Here is a 15515-nt window from a genome sequence, read left to right on the forward strand (position 1 = left end):
CTGTTGCTCTTTCCTGGTGGATTTTCCATTTTATTAATATATAATGCCTTTTGCATTTCATCAGCTTTTTTTCATTTAAAGTCTTTTTTTAAGGGGAGCTGATGTGCTTAGTGGTTGAGTGCTGGCTTCCCACATACAAGGTGCTGGGTTCAATCCCCAGCCCCGGTACCTAAAAAAAAAATCACTTTAAAGTCTATTTTGTCTGACACCAGTATAGCTACCCCTGCTCTCTTTTTGTTATTGTTTGTGTGAAATATCTTTTTCCAACCCTTTGCTTTCAATCTATTTGCATTCTTGGGTCTAAGGTGAGTCCTGCAAACAGCATACGCATGGCTCATGTTTTCTTATCCATTCTGTCAGCCTATGTCTTTTGATTGGATTTCTTTTTTAAATAGTACAATTTTTTTAAAAAGATTTATTTATTCCCGCTCCCCCCCCTCCGCCCCCCCCCACCCCCCGTTATCTGCTGTGTGTGTTCTGTGTCTGTTTGTATTCTCATTAGGCAGCTCTGGGAACCAATCTTGGGACCTTCCAGGGTGTGAGACAGGTAATCATTCTATTGCGCCACCTCAGTTCTATGATATGCCGCATTTCATAATCTCTTCTGTGTGTCTTTTTGTGCGTCATCTTGCTGCATCAGCTATCCATATGAGCCAGCACTCCACACAGGCCAGCTTGCCACACGGGCCAGCTTGCTTTCACCAGGAGACCCTGGGTATGAAACTCTGGCCCTCCTGTATGGTAGACAGGATCCCAATTGCTTAAGCCACATCTACTTCACTGATTGGAGAATTTAATTCATTAACATCCAGTGTTATTGCTGTAAGGGTATTACTTCAACCACTTTATCCTTTGGCTTTCATGTCTTACTTATTTTTGCTGCTTTTTACCCTTTTGGTTATCCTTTCTGATAGTCTTCACTTCTACACTCTTCTCCAAGCCTCTCTTTTTCCTCTCCTCCTTTCCTCTCCTCCCCTTCCCTGCCCTCCCCTCACCTTCCCTTTCCTTTCTTTTCTTTTCTTTCTGCAGAATTCTCTGTAGCATTTCCTGCAAAGCTTGATTTTTGTTTACAAACTCTTAGTTTCTGTTAATCTGTGAATATTTTAAACTCATTGTTATATTTAAAGGACAGTTTTGCCAGATAAAGAATTCTTGGCTGGCAGTTTTTCTCTTTCCTTACCTTAATTATATCATACCAGTGCCTTCTTACCTCCATGGTTTCTGAGATCTGAATCTGCAGTATGTCTTACTGGATATCCCTTATATATGATGTTTCAATTTTCCCTTGCTCCTTTCAGAATTTTCCCTTTATCTTTGGCATTTAGCATTGTGAATATTATGCATCTTTGTGTAGATATATTTGGATTTATTCTAATTAGAGTATGCTGTCTTCCTAAATACATATATTTATGTCTTTCGTGAGACTTGGGAAATTTGGGGCCATTATATCCTCAAATACTCTTTCCCTTCTCTTCCCGTTCTGGAACTTCCATCATGTGTGTTGATGCACTTCATGCTGTCATTCAACCTCCTGAGCCCTGCTTGATTTTTTCCATGCTTTCCTTTCTTATTGGTTTCATCTGTTCTGACCTCTCTGTTGCTGATTTTCTTCCATGATTTCAAATCTACTGTTCTGTTCCTCTTTTGCATTTTTCCTCTCATTTGTTGTGTCTTTCATTCCCATAAGCTATTTTATTTTTCTATCCAAGGTTTTAGATTTTTCTTTGTGCTCACCCAGTGTGTGTGTGTGTTTTTTAGGCGGTGCCAGGGATTAAACACAGGACCTCATACATGTGAAGCAGTGAGCTTCACCCACTCCCCATCACTGTCTTTTATTTCTTTATCCATGTTGTCTTTCAACTCCATGATTTGACTTAGGAGATTTATATGAACCTCATTGATTAGTCGTTTCCAGTCCTGTGTCTCAACTGGAGCTTTGATTTTTTCCTTTGCCTGAGTTATATCTTCCTTTTTCTTAGTATGGCTTGTAATTTTTTGCTGCTGTGTAGGCACCTTATTATGATTCTGAGTTTACTCTGATGTGCAGTTTCTCTCTTTCCTAGGGATTTACTGTTAAGCCACTGTGTGCTACCACTGTTCTTTGTTTCTTGATTCAAGTTGTTCTAGATATTTAGGATTACCCCTGTTTGACTGGTCAAAGTTTGGCTAAGGAAGGACCCAGGAATGGGATGCAGGCCCATTTCCAAAAGCTTTGGAGAAGGAGGCCTAAAGGCACCTGATTGCCTCTTATTTATTCCTTGCTGTTTTTCCTATCTTTGCATGTACTTTCCTAGTCTGCCAGCATATGACGCCCTTTGGCAGACCCCTCAGTTCAGACCCAATGTGTTAGGGGGGAATCACCAAATGGATGCTGTGGAAGGAGTGTCCTTAGGGCCAGCCAAGCCTCACAAACTGTCTGAGAAGCTGTTTTTCTTCCTTGACTTCCCTCTTTCTGCATCTTTAGCAACCAGCCCAGGGCAGTATGGCGAGTGTTTGAGAAAGCAAATTATCTTTAGCTCCCTGCTGGCTCTCAGGGCAAACAATGTCCTGGCGCCACCCAACTTAGAAGTGTGGAACCCCTCCAAGGCAGCAGACCAAGTTCACTGGCCAAAATCTGAGTTTATTGTATGCTGTGCCCCTCCCTCTCCCCTCTCTTGGAGGAAGAGGACCCTTGCAACCCCCTCAATCTGTAGCCTCCTGCCAGGGACAGGAGGACTTGCTTCTCTTTGCTCTGAGGGGGTGTGGGGCTGGGGAATGGGCACCATCAGCTGCTCCTGCATCTTTACTCATGGGATTTTTTCCAACCAGACGAGACTCCTTTCCTTTGCCCCTTTCTCTTATGGGTGGTGTCTAGCTTTCCCCTGGTGTCCTAGGCCCCAGAACAGCCCTCCAGTGAGTCTCTGCCTGTCCTCTGGCTATTTCTCTGGGTGAGGTAGGCACATTCTTACAATTTTACCATTAACTATTGTACATAGCTTAGCTTAGGGTAAATTGTGCTTTAAGGTTCCATGGAGGAGCAGATGTAGCTTAGTGGTTGCAAGCCTGCATCACATATGCAAGGTCCTGGGTTCAATCCCTGGTACCTCAAAAAAAAGTTCCATGGATTAAAAAAAAAAAAAATTATTCTAGTAACATATATAAAACCTAAACTTATTCCTTTTAGCCACATTCATATGTATTATTCAGTGCTGTCAATCATGTTAATGATATTGTTCTACCTTTGCTACCATTCATTACCAAAATTTTTCCATCATCCCAAATATAGACTCTGTGCATTTTAAGCATTAACTCCCTATTCCATATCCACATCCCACCAGCAGTGAATGAGTGTCCTATTTCTCCACATCCTCTTCAGCACTTGTTGTTTTCTGTTGTTTTTTTTCCAATAGTAGCTATTCTAGTGGGTGTGAAATGGCATCTCATTCTGCTTCGATTTGCATTTCCCTAATGGCTACTGATGTTCAGCATCATTTTATGTGCTTTCTGTCCAGTTTTGTATCTTCTTTGGAGTAATATCTATTTAAGCCTTTTGCCCACTTAAAAAAAATTGGTTTGTTACTTTTTTGTTGTTGTTGAGTTGAAGGATTTCTTTTTCTAGATATTAAACCCTTATTGGATATGTAATTTCCAAATATTTTCTCCTATTCACTAGGTTGTCTTTTTTATTTTCACGATGAAGTCCTTTGATGCACACAAATTTTTAATTTTGATGAAGTTCCGTTTATCTGTTTTTACTTTTGTTGTTTGTGCTTGGGTTATAAAGTCTAAGAAGCCATTGCCTAACACAAGGTCCTGAAAATGCTTTCTTATGCCTATGTTTTGTTCTGGGATTTTTATAGTTTTGGTTCTTATATTTAGGTCTTTGTTCCATTTTTAGTTAATTTTTACATAGGGTATGAGGTAGGGGTCCACCTTCATTTTTTTGCATATAGATTTCTAGTTTTCCCAACACCATTTATTTTTTATTTTTATTTTTTAAATATTTATTTATTATTATTATTTTTTAATTACATTAAAAAAATATATGAGGTCCCATTCAACCCCACCGCCCCCGCCCCCCACTCCCCCCACAGCAACACTCTCTCCCATCATCGTGATACATCCATTGCACCTGGTAAGTTCATCTCTGAGCATCACTGCACCCCATAGTCAATGGTCCACATCATAGCCCAGACTCTCTCACGTTCCATCCAGTGGGCCCTGGGGGGATCTACAGTGTCCCGTAATTGTCCGTGAAGCACTATCCAGGACAACTCCACGTCCTGAAAACGCCTCCACATCTCATCTCTTCCTCCCGTTCCCCACACCCAGCAGCCCCCATGGCTACCGTTCCCACACCCATTTCACATTTCCTCTGTGGACATTGGATTGGTTGTGTCCATTGCACACCTATGTCAAGTGAGGGCTTAGATTCCACATGGGTACTGGATGCACTCTTCCCGCTTCTAGTTGTAGACACTCTAGGCTCCATGTTGTGGTGGTTGACCTTCTTCAACTCCATGTTAGCTGAGTGGAGTAAGTCCAATAAGTCAAAGTGTAGGAGCTGAAGTCTGTTGAGGCTCTGGGCCTGGGTGTCATATTATCAGTCCAGAGATTCAAATCCCCTACATATATCTTAAACTCAGCACCAACTACAATTCCAATAAAGTAGCATGCAAGTCTTGTGAAAAGAGATCCCCTCTGAGTCCATTTCCATCACGCAGAAACACCAGCTCCAAAGAAGGGCCATCTGTCATGGCAGTGAACCCCTTCTGCCATGACCATAGAACCCGTGGGTCTCTTTATCCCTCAAAAGAACCAATACCTGGGGTTGTATCTACTTTATCTCTCTCTTAGACTCTGTTCAGTTGTACATAGGGGTATTCCTTCTGACAACCTCCAGACTCTTTTTTAGAGACTCACAGCCTTATAATCTCATTTCTCCTTTCCATTTCCCCCTTACATTAGGTCAAACCGCTTCCCGAAGTCATGTTATTATATTTAGACAGGTATATTCTGCTGTTCCACATTGAATCTTTAATTCAAGGTCATTTTCTAGTTGCTTCTTCAGCTGGTATGTGGTAGTGATCCCTCGGTGCCAGGGAGGCTCATCCCCGGGTGTCGTGTCCCACGCTGGGGGGAATGCATCACATCTACACGCTGAGTTTGGCTGTGAGAGTGGCCACATTTGAGTAACATGAAGGCTGTCAGAAGGAAACCCCCAGGCACAATGCTACTCTAGGCCTTGTTCTTATTGCAGGTGCATAGGCTCAAAAGTGTAGCCATTAGTATCAAGAGCCCACTGTTGGGCCCTCCTTCCTTCCTGGTTCTTGCCGTTGCACCTGGAGGATTGCCGCTGCTCTCCCAGGGCCCACAACAGTGACCCCCCGGCCAGGAGCCCAGTACCCCCCCAGCTGTTGTTTTTAATTGTTTCCACTATGAGTATATATAGACATTACCATATACCCTGGGCATATGCCCTGTATAACTCCCTGTCAACCATATATATCCTGTCAATAATATCCCATATCAGTATTCCTCCGCTGCCATTGTTGAACCACTCTGTGATCCAAAACTTCCCGTAAAGTGAATCCCAACATAATGTCAGCTTCAGAAGAGTCTTAGATCACCAAAATTCATATATACAATATACAGTATTTCCCCAGATCCACCATAAAACCTTTTGCCTTCCACAGCAATAATCTTTTAACTTATTCATATCATATTTCCTGAAACTGATGTACAGATTCCGAAACTATAGTTTTCAAACAAGGTAACATTTGTGCTTACTATGTGGTCCATACTTTAGGTTGTACAGTTTTCTAAATTTTTTAGTTATCCTATGTTTTGTCTTATGGTTTTCATTATTAGTCTGTCGTCCCCTATATGTTTTTGGTGTAATATTAGCTGTTTTATATTCATCCTCGTGTACTCTCACATAACTCCTCTTTTGCCCCCTTATTTACCTTTGTTCTATCCATTGCACGTCCATTTTCCCCTCCCCTTAGGGCCGACAACGCCTGCCAATCTAATGCCCTGGGAGCCGTCCTTTCTCACGAGAGATACAGTTCTCTCTATTCGACGGCATTAGTCTTCCCCAGGATATGGGTCCACCCCACCCAATGGTAGAACCCACCTTGGCAAAATGAGCCTTCAGCTATTCCCTCCGGAGTCCGTCCCGCATCAGACCATACCCCCTGAGCGTCCTAACCAGGTGACCCTCCTATTTATACTTTGATACGTTTTACTCAACATTTAGTTCTCAACGAACTTCTGGCACTCTCCCATGTTTGTATGTTGCCCCTCCCTCCCACCTATTTCTTGGACCATATTACCCCTCTTCCCATCCCCAGCCCCCCTTAAACCCAGAAAACCCCACCCGAAGGTAACCCCTTGCCCCCATTTTGTCCCTTCTTTGTGCTCATACTTACCCCCACCTTATCACAGATTCCACCCCTACAGATATTAACTCACATCCTTCCTCCACCCCCTGATTTCCAGTAAGCCACTTTTCCAGACTCTAGCTCTCTGAGGCAGTTAACTTATTTCATATCATTGAGGTCATATAGTATTTGTCCTTCAATGCCTGGGTTGCTTCACTTAACATAAGATTCTCAAGGTTCATCCATGTTATCACGTGCGATTGTAGTGTATTGGTTCTTACAGCTGAGTAGTATTCCATTGTGTGTATATACCACATTTTATTGATCCACTCATCTGTTGATGGACTTTTGGATTGATTCCAACTTTTGGCGATGGTGAACAATGCTGCTATGAACATTGGTGTACATATATCGGTTTGTGTCCTTGTTTTCAGATCTGATGGGTATATACCCAGCAGTGGTATTGCTGGGTCATATGGCAAATCTATGGATAATTTTTTGAGAAACTGCCAAACTGACCTCCAGAATGGTTGGATCCTTCTGCATTCCCACCAGCAATGGATGAGTGTTCCCCTTTCTTCACATCCTCTCCAGCATTTGTATTCTACTGTTTTTTTCATGGCTGCCAATCTTATGGGAGTAAGATGGTATCTCATTGTAGTTTTGATTTGCATTTCCCTGATAGCTAGGGATTTGGAGCATTTTTTCATGTGCTTTTTTGCCATTTGTATTTCTTCTTTGGAGAAGTGTCTGTTTAAATCTTTTTCCCATTTTTTAAATGGGTTGTTTATCTTTTTGTTTTCGAGATATATGAGTTCTTTATATATGCAAGTTATAAGTCTCTTATCAGATATATGGTTGCCAAATATTTTCTCCCATTGTGTGGGTTCCCTTTTTACTTTCTTGACAAACTCCTTTGAGGTGCAGAAGGCTTTAATTTTGAGGTAGTCCCATTTATCTATTTGTTCTTTTGCTGCTCGTGCTTTTGGTGTGATATTCATGAAGCCATTTCCTATTACAAGGTCCTGTAGATGTTTCCCTACACTGCTTTCTAAGGTCTTTATGGTCTTGGCTCTTATATTTAGGTCTTTGATCCATCTAGAGTTGATCTTTGTATAAGGTGTGAGATGGTAATCCTCTTTCATTCTTCTACATATGGCTATCCAGTTCTCCAGGCACCATTTGTTGAATAGGCCATTCTCTCCCAGTTGAGAGGGTTTGGTGGCTTTATCGAATATTATATGGCTATATACATGAGGTTCTATATCTGAACTTTCAATTCGATTCCATTGGTCTGTGTGTTTCTCCTTATGCCAGTACCATGCTGTTTTCACTACTGTAGCTTTGTAGTATGTTTTGAAGTCAGGAAGTGTGATTCCTCCTATTTCGTTTTTCTTTTTCAATATGTCTTTGGCTATTCGGGGCCTCTTTTTATTCCAAATAAATTTCATAGTTAGTTTTTCTAGTTCCTTAAAGAAGGCTGTGTTGATTTTTATTGGGATTGCATTGAATGTGTAGATCAGTTTTGGTAGGATAGACATCTTAATAATATTCAGTCTTCCTATCCATGAACAGGGAATATTCTTCCATTTATTTAGGTCTTCTTTGATTTCCTTGAACAATCTTGTATAGTTCTCGATGTATAAGTTTTTTACCTCTTTAGTTAAATTTATTCCTAAGTATTTGATTTTTTTATTTACTATTGTGAATGGTATTTGTTTCTTGATTTCCTCCTGATCTTGCTCATTATTGGTGTATAGAAATGCTACTGATTTTTGCGCATTGATCTTATAACCTGCGACTTTGCTAAACTCATTTATGAGTTCTAGGAGCTTTGTTGAAGATCTCTCAGGGTTTTCTATATATAGGATCATGTCATCTGCAAATAATGAAATTTTGACTTCTTCCCTTCCAATTTGAATGCCTTTTATATCTGGTTCTTGTCTCAGTGCTCGAGCCAGTACTTCCAAGACAATGTTAAATAGGAGCGGAGACAATGGGCATCCTTGTCTTGTTCCTGATTTTAGAGGGAAGGATTTCAGGACTTCGCCATTGTAAACAATGTTGGCTTTAGGTTTTTCATATATACTCTTTATCATGTTCAAAAAGTTTCCTTGTATTCCGATCTTTTGGAGTGTTTTTATCAGGAAGGGGTGCTGTATTTTGTCAAATGCCTTTTCTGCATCTATAGATATAATCATGTGGTTTTTTTCTCTCAATCTGTTTATATGGTGTATTACATTGATTGATTTTCTTATGTTGAACCATCCTTGCATACCTGGGATAAATCCCACTTGGTCATCGTGTATAATTCGTTTAATGTGTTGTTGAATACGATTAGCAAGTATTTTGTTAAGTATTTTTGCGTCTAGGTTCATTAGAGAAATTGGTCTGTAATTTTCCTTTCTTGTGGTGTCTTTGTTTGGCTTTGGTACTAGGGTAATGTTGGCATCATAGAAGGAATTAGGCAATGTTCCTTCTGTTTCGATTTTTTGGAATAGTTTCAACAGAATTGGTGTTAGTTCTTTCCGGAATGTTTTGTAGAATTCACCTGTGAAGCCGTCTGGCCCTGGGCTCTTCTTAGTTGGGAGATTTTTAATGACTGATTCTATCTCTTTGCTTGTGATTGGTTTGTTAAGATCATCAATTTCTTCTTTCGTCAGTATGGGCTGCTTATGTATTTCTAGGAATTTGTCCATTTCCTCTAAATTGTCATTTTTGTTGGAATATAGTTTTTCAAAGTATCCTCTTATGATAGTCTTTATTTCTGTGGGGTCAGTGGTGATATCTTTCTTATTTTGTGTATTTGCATCTTTTCTCTTTTTTTCTTTGTTAGTCTCGCTAAAGGTTTGTCAATTTTGTTGATCTTCTCAAAAATCCAGCTCTTGGTCTTGTTTATTTTTTCAAGTGCTTTCTTATTTTCTATTTCATTTAGTTCTGCTCTTATCTTTGTTATTTCCTTCCTTCTTCTTCCTGTTGGGTTACTTTGTTGTTGTTTTTCTAATTCCTTCAAATGTGCAGTTAATTCTTCAATTTCTGCTCTTTCTTCTTTTTTGATATATGAATTTATGGCTATAAATTTCCCTCTCAGTACCGCTTTTGCTGCATCCCATAAATTTTGGTATGTTGTGTTATCATTATCATTTGTTTCGAGATAGTCATTGATTTCTTTTGAGATTTCCTCTTTGACCCACTGTTTTTCTAAGAGTGTGCTGTTTAATTTCCAAATTGTCGTGTGAAGTCTGGGTCTCTGTCCCTTGCAAATTTCCAGCTTGACTCCACTGTGGTCAGAGATATTGTTCTGTATGATTTCGATCTTTCTGAATTCATTAATCCTTTCTTTGTGGCCTAGCATATGGTCAATCTTGGAGAATGTTCCATGTGCGTTTGAGAAAAATGTATATCCTGCTGTGTTTGGGTGTAATGATCTATATATGTCTATTAGATCCAGCTCTTCTAATATACTGTTCAAATGTTTTGTTTCTTTAGTGATTCTCTTTTGAGATGTTCTGTCCAGAGTTGATAGTGGTGTATTAAAATCCCCCACTATAATTGTAGATGCATCTATTCTTTCACTTAGTTTTTCCAGCGTTTGCCTCACATATTTAGAGGCGCCCTTGTTAGGAGCATAAATATTTATGATTGTTCGATCTTCTTGACAAATTGTCCCTTTCACTAAAATATAGTATCCTTCTTTGTCTCTCACAATTGTTTCGCATTTAAAGTCTATTTTGTCTGATATTAATATAGCTACTCCTGCCTTTTTTTGTTTGTTGTTTGCTTGTATGATTGTTTTCCAGCCATTCACTTTCAACCTCCATGAGTCTCTGGGTCTAAGATGTGTCTCTTGTAGGCAGCATATAGATGGGTCGTATTTCCTTATCCAGTGTCCCAGTCTGAATCTTTTGATAGGTGAGTTTAATCCGTTGACATTCAGTGTTATTACGTTTAGAGAGTTATTTATGGTAGCCATATTTTGGTTGGATTTGTGTTTGTTGTATTTTGTTTGTATTATTTTATTTTCCCCTTCTATTTTTGTCTTTCTTGTTGCTTTTACACTCTCCTCCATCTCTGACTGTCCTGTTTTTTCCTTTCTTCCTGCAGAATTCCCTTAAGAATTTCTTGAAGGGGAGGTTTCTTGTTGATATACTCTTTCAGTTTCTGTTTATCTGTGAATATTTTGAACTCTCCATCATTTTTGAATGCTAGTTTAGCTGGATAGAGTATTCTTGGTTGGAGATTTTTTTCCTTTAGTACCTTGACTATATCATACCACCGCCTTCTTGCCTCCATCGTTTCAGATGAGAAATCAGCACTTAATCTTATGGAGTTTCCCTTGTATGTGATGGTTTTCTTTTCTCTTGCTGCTTTTAGAATTTTTTCTTTGTCTTGAGCATTGGATAATTTGACAAGTATATGTCTTGGGGTGGGCCTGTTGGGGTTTATGACCAGTGGAGTGCGCTGTGCTTCTTGGATATGTACATCTGTCTCTTTCAGTAGATTTGGGAAGTTTTCATTCATTATTTCCTGCAACACTCCTTCTGATCCCTTTCCCTTCTCTTCTCCTTCTGGAATGCCTATAATACGTATGTTTGAGCGTTTTGCGTTATCATTCAGGTCCCTAAGTCCTATCTGGATTTTTTCTACCTTTTTATTGACCACTTCTACTATCTGTTTGATTTCCAATGCACTGTCTTCCACATCACTAATTCTCTGCTCTGCCTCTTCTAGTCTGCTGATATTTGCTGCAAGTGTATTTTTGATTTCTTGAATTGTGGCCAACACCATTTATTAAAAGACTATTTTCCCCCCTTAAGTGAACTTGGAACCCTTGTCGAAAATCCGTTTGCTATAGAGGTGAAGGCTTATTTCTGAACTCTCAATTTTATTTTATTGGCCCATATATTGGTTCATTACATTTATTTTTATTTATTTAATTTTCTTACTGTACCATGTTTTCTGTTTGGGCTTTTTTTTCTTTTTTGAGGTACTGTATTGAGTATTGAATGCGGGACCTCCCATGAGGGAAGCAGGCACTCTGTCACTTAAGCCACATCCACTGCCCCCATGGTTTTTTTGTTTTGTTTTGTTTTGGTTTTGGTTTGAATTAATTTATGCTTTATTAATATATACCAATAAAATTGATTTGTTAAAAAAATTCATTCAATTAATAAAGATGTTGTGACCATGCTCCCCCCCCCAAAAAGAGAAAAAACTCATATATATTGAACCAGTGAGTTTGACGGCAAAAAACCTGGAAATACCAAAAAGTCCATCAAAACACATTTAAGATTCATACCACGAGATACTATTTAAAAACCTCACGGTATTGTTTTCAAAAGGGATAGATTTTATAGTTAGATAACTAGAAGATAGATTATGTACTATCTACACTTAAATATGCATAAACATTTCTGAAGAATACAATATTAACAATACCGTTTAGGGTGGGTTCTTTTTAAATTGATAAAGAAAGATATCAATATGTACAGTCAGAAAAAAAAAAGCAGTTTACAAACAAAATGTACCAAAGGATCAGTTCTCTGGTTCTAAGAGTTTAATTTGTTATGAAAGTAAATATGTTGCTCCTAGGGTAAAGGAAATAAGGATTAATTTAGTTCCTCTTACTTTCAGAAGACAAAACATCTTTGCATTTGCCATGTTCTCTGGTATAGGTAGACCTGCCTGAGCACTGTTTTCTCCAGAAGGATACAGTTAGGCCATGCCCTTGGTGTTTCAAATACACTTCTCAAAATGTTCTTATAAGTAAGTTGACGTAATACCACCTGCCAACAAGTCACCACATCCTGTGGGAATCAAGGTCCCCGTGTGAGAAATGCCTTCCCTTAGGAAGTCAAGGTTGGTTTGATTGGGAAATGTTTATTAATATCTTCATTTTGACACGAGAACTGAAGCTCAGAGAAGTACCTTGGGCAAGGCCACACATTTAAGTTTGGAGCAGATCTGCCCGCTGGCAGGGCCAGGGACTTCTACACCCTCTTGCCAGTTTACTTTGCATACACAGGACCTGCACACAGCCAGTCCCGAGAGCTGATCCAGCAAATGAACAGCCATGCTGATTTTTGTTGCCTCAGTTATTGTTATTGTGAGCTCACATTTCTAAAAGAGAAGCAGTAATTGGTGAATCCAAAGCGAGTGAGGTGAAGGAATGGAGAGACTTCCTCTTCCTTCCTTCCTTTACCTCTCCAATCCATGCAAACTGGTCTATAACTCACAAAATGGTTGGTGTCGCTGCCACTATTGAACCCTTAGTTCATTACTGATATTCTAAAGGCCTGGGAGGGATTTTATTCCCAAGTAGTTATTAAAGTTCCCAAATTACTGCCTTTAGCTACCTGCAGATTTCTACCACTCCCTACAGGTTAGACTGTTTAAAATTGGGCTAGAAAACAGGTTGGTTAATTAATTTGTTAAAAAAAAAATTCCTGGGAAACGGACTTTGGCCCAGTGGTTAGGGCGTCCGTCTACCATATGGGAGGTCCGCGGTTCAAACCCCGGGCCTCCTTGACCCGTGTGGAGCTGGCCATGCGCAGTGCTGATGCGCGCAAGGAGTGCCGTTCCACGCAAGGGTGTCCCCCGCGTGGGGGAGCCCCACGTGCAAGGAGTGCACCCCATAAGGAGAGCCGCCCAGCGCGAAGGAGGGAGCAGCCTGCCCAGGAATGGCGCCGCCCACACTTCCCGTGCCGCTGACGACAACAGAAGCGGACAAAGAAACAAGACGCAGCAAATAGACACCAAGAACAGACAACCAGGGGAGGGGGGGAATTAAATAAATAAATAAATCTTTAAAAAAAAAAAAAAAATTCCTTCGAAAACTCAACGAAGCCAGATTCTTTGAAAGGGAAAATGGTGGTTGTTTCAGGAACTGTATTGTGTAAATCTTCCTGAAATGGCATACTTGTGGTCCATACTTAAGTCAGCCATCATTTATTGAAGTTACAATCTTTAAATGAAGTTTTTACTGTTTTCAAAATAATTACAGTTTGAAAAGTTGATGATCTGGTTTAATGCCTTTGAGTTACAAATGGCTAACCTGAAGACAGGTTTTTAATCTTAAAGTACTTCAATTTGGTTTAGTAATGGCAGAACTTATTCCAGATTCAATTCTATTCGGATGGATCCCTGGTGTTAATTTAAAAAAAAAATTTTTTTTTTAGATCTGCCTAAGAGAATAAAGGTAGAATCAAAATTTAAATTGTAAAGAGACAACTATGATGGGGGAGGGGTGGTATGGGTGGGGTAGGGAGTTTATGGGGACCTCATATTTTTTTAATGTAACATTTAAAAGAAAATAAAAAGATAAAATGCAAAAAAAAAAAAAAAGACAACTAGACACAGGAATAAAAAGAATGGACTGTCCAAAGAAATACAAATGGTTAAATAATACATGAAAAAAATGTTCAACATCACTAGTGATTAGGGAAATGCAAATCAAAACTACAATGAGATATCATTTTGCACCTATTAGAATGGCTGCTATTAAAAAGTCAGAAAACTACAAATAAACTAGAGAGTAGGAAGAAAGAATAACACGTATGTATGGCAGGGGAAGCATAGAGAGATTGAGAGGTGATGAGTTTTGTTTGTTTTTATTATAATTGGAATAATGAAAGTGTTCTAAGAATGTTTGAAGTGATGAATTCACAAATACGTGGTTACACAGAATACCACTGATTTTATGCTTTGGATGGATTTATGCTTTATTAATATTATCAATAAAATTGATTTGCTTAAAGGAAAAAAAATGAAATTGAATGCTGGGCAGGGGATGAGGAATGGGTTCAATGGTTGGGTGATTGAGGGGTTGGATGGTGAACACTGATAGAGAACACAGCAGGGTTTTTGGACATGTCACCTTTGAGTTGTCTGAGGTGTCTAATAGGCAGAAGCAGTAAAACCTAAGCTGAAGGTTGATTTAAATATAGACCGTGACTGAAGCTGTGGGAGACAGGCTTAGGCTCAAACCTACACATTGAAAGCATGGATTATCCCATAACTATAATCCTGTGACGAACAGCAAAGATGGAGCATAAATTTCCTTAAAGCAATTAAACCATTTTTAAGTTTACTTTTCTTAGAAATAAACATTTCAGAAAATTTCCTGGCAGAACACTTGGTACACTGGTGTTCTAAAAGGACACTAATCATCTCTAAGAATGTTCATCTCATAGTATTTTCTGTGTGGGAAAGGGTGATCTTGAGCCTTTGGGGAGCAAGCTGGCTCCAGACTTCTCCAAATCCACATCTCTTTGTCTCCAATTCTTACGTGTCCAAGGACAGGAAACCACAGACATGCCTTTGTAGGAGGGTTTGTTTTTAAAGACTGATTTATTAATTTCTCCACACTCCTTCATTGTTTGCATTTGCTGTGTCTGTTTGTTGTGTGCTGGTCTTTTTTTTAGGAGGCACCAGGAACCGAACCTGGGACCTCCCAAATGGGAGGGAGATGCATAATCACCTGAGCCACCTCCACTCCCTGCTTTGTTGTGTCTTTCATTATGCTTTCTTCCTTGTGTCTCTTGTTGCATCAGCTCGCCATGCCTGCCTGTTATGCCAGCTTGCTGTCTTGCTCATCTTCTTAAGGAGGCACCAGGACCTACCATGTGATAGGCATGAGCTGAATTGCTTGAGCCATATCCACTTCCCAATGTTGTTTGGATTAGTGTTACTTCGAATTAAATTTGAAAATCAGAAAGTGTGAGCCCTCCAATTCTGCACTTCTTTTTCAAGATGGCTTTGGCTATTAAGGATCTCTTGCCCTTTCATATAAATTTTTAAAGTGGTTTTATTGAGATATATTCATATACTGTACAATCTATCCAAAGTGTATAATCAGTGGCTTTTGGTATGATCACAATGTTGTACAATCATTACCCAAAAAATTTTTAGAACAATTTCATTACTCCAAAAAGAAAAACTCCACACCCCTTAGCAGTCACCCCTCAATCTCTCTATCCTCCCCCAGCCTTACAGAACCACTAATCTAATTTCATTTTTACAAATTGATTTATATTCACATTTTATATCATTGGAATCATATTATATGATTATATGTAGTACTTTGTGTCTGGTTTCTTTCACTTAGCATAACGTTTTTTTTTTTTAATTTCTGATCTGATATTAGCATCTTGT

At 39.3% G+C, this 15515-nt stretch overlaps 1 protein-coding gene and 1 non-coding gene across 5 annotated transcripts in view; one reads left to right on the plus strand and one right to left on the minus strand.

Annotated features, from left to right (window-relative positions):
* Positions 1 to 15515, plus strand: part of PSPH (phosphoserine phosphatase) — a 90594-nt gene that overhangs the window by 38041 nt on the left and 37038 nt on the right. The gene's annotated exons all lie outside the window — the stretch shown is intronic.
* LOC111759280 (small nucleolar RNA SNORA38) lies at positions 14561 to 14692 on the minus strand. The gene has a single exon (XR_002793330.1). It is a non-coding gene; the product is annotated as a small nucleolar RNA SNORA38 (small nucleolar RNA).

The sequence above is a fragment of the Dasypus novemcinctus genome, chromosome 23, assembly GCF_030445035.2.
Source record: "Dasypus novemcinctus isolate mDasNov1 chromosome 23, mDasNov1.1.hap2, whole genome shotgun sequence".
Lineage (NCBI taxonomy): Eukaryota > Metazoa > Chordata > Mammalia > Cingulata > Dasypodidae > Dasypus > Dasypus novemcinctus.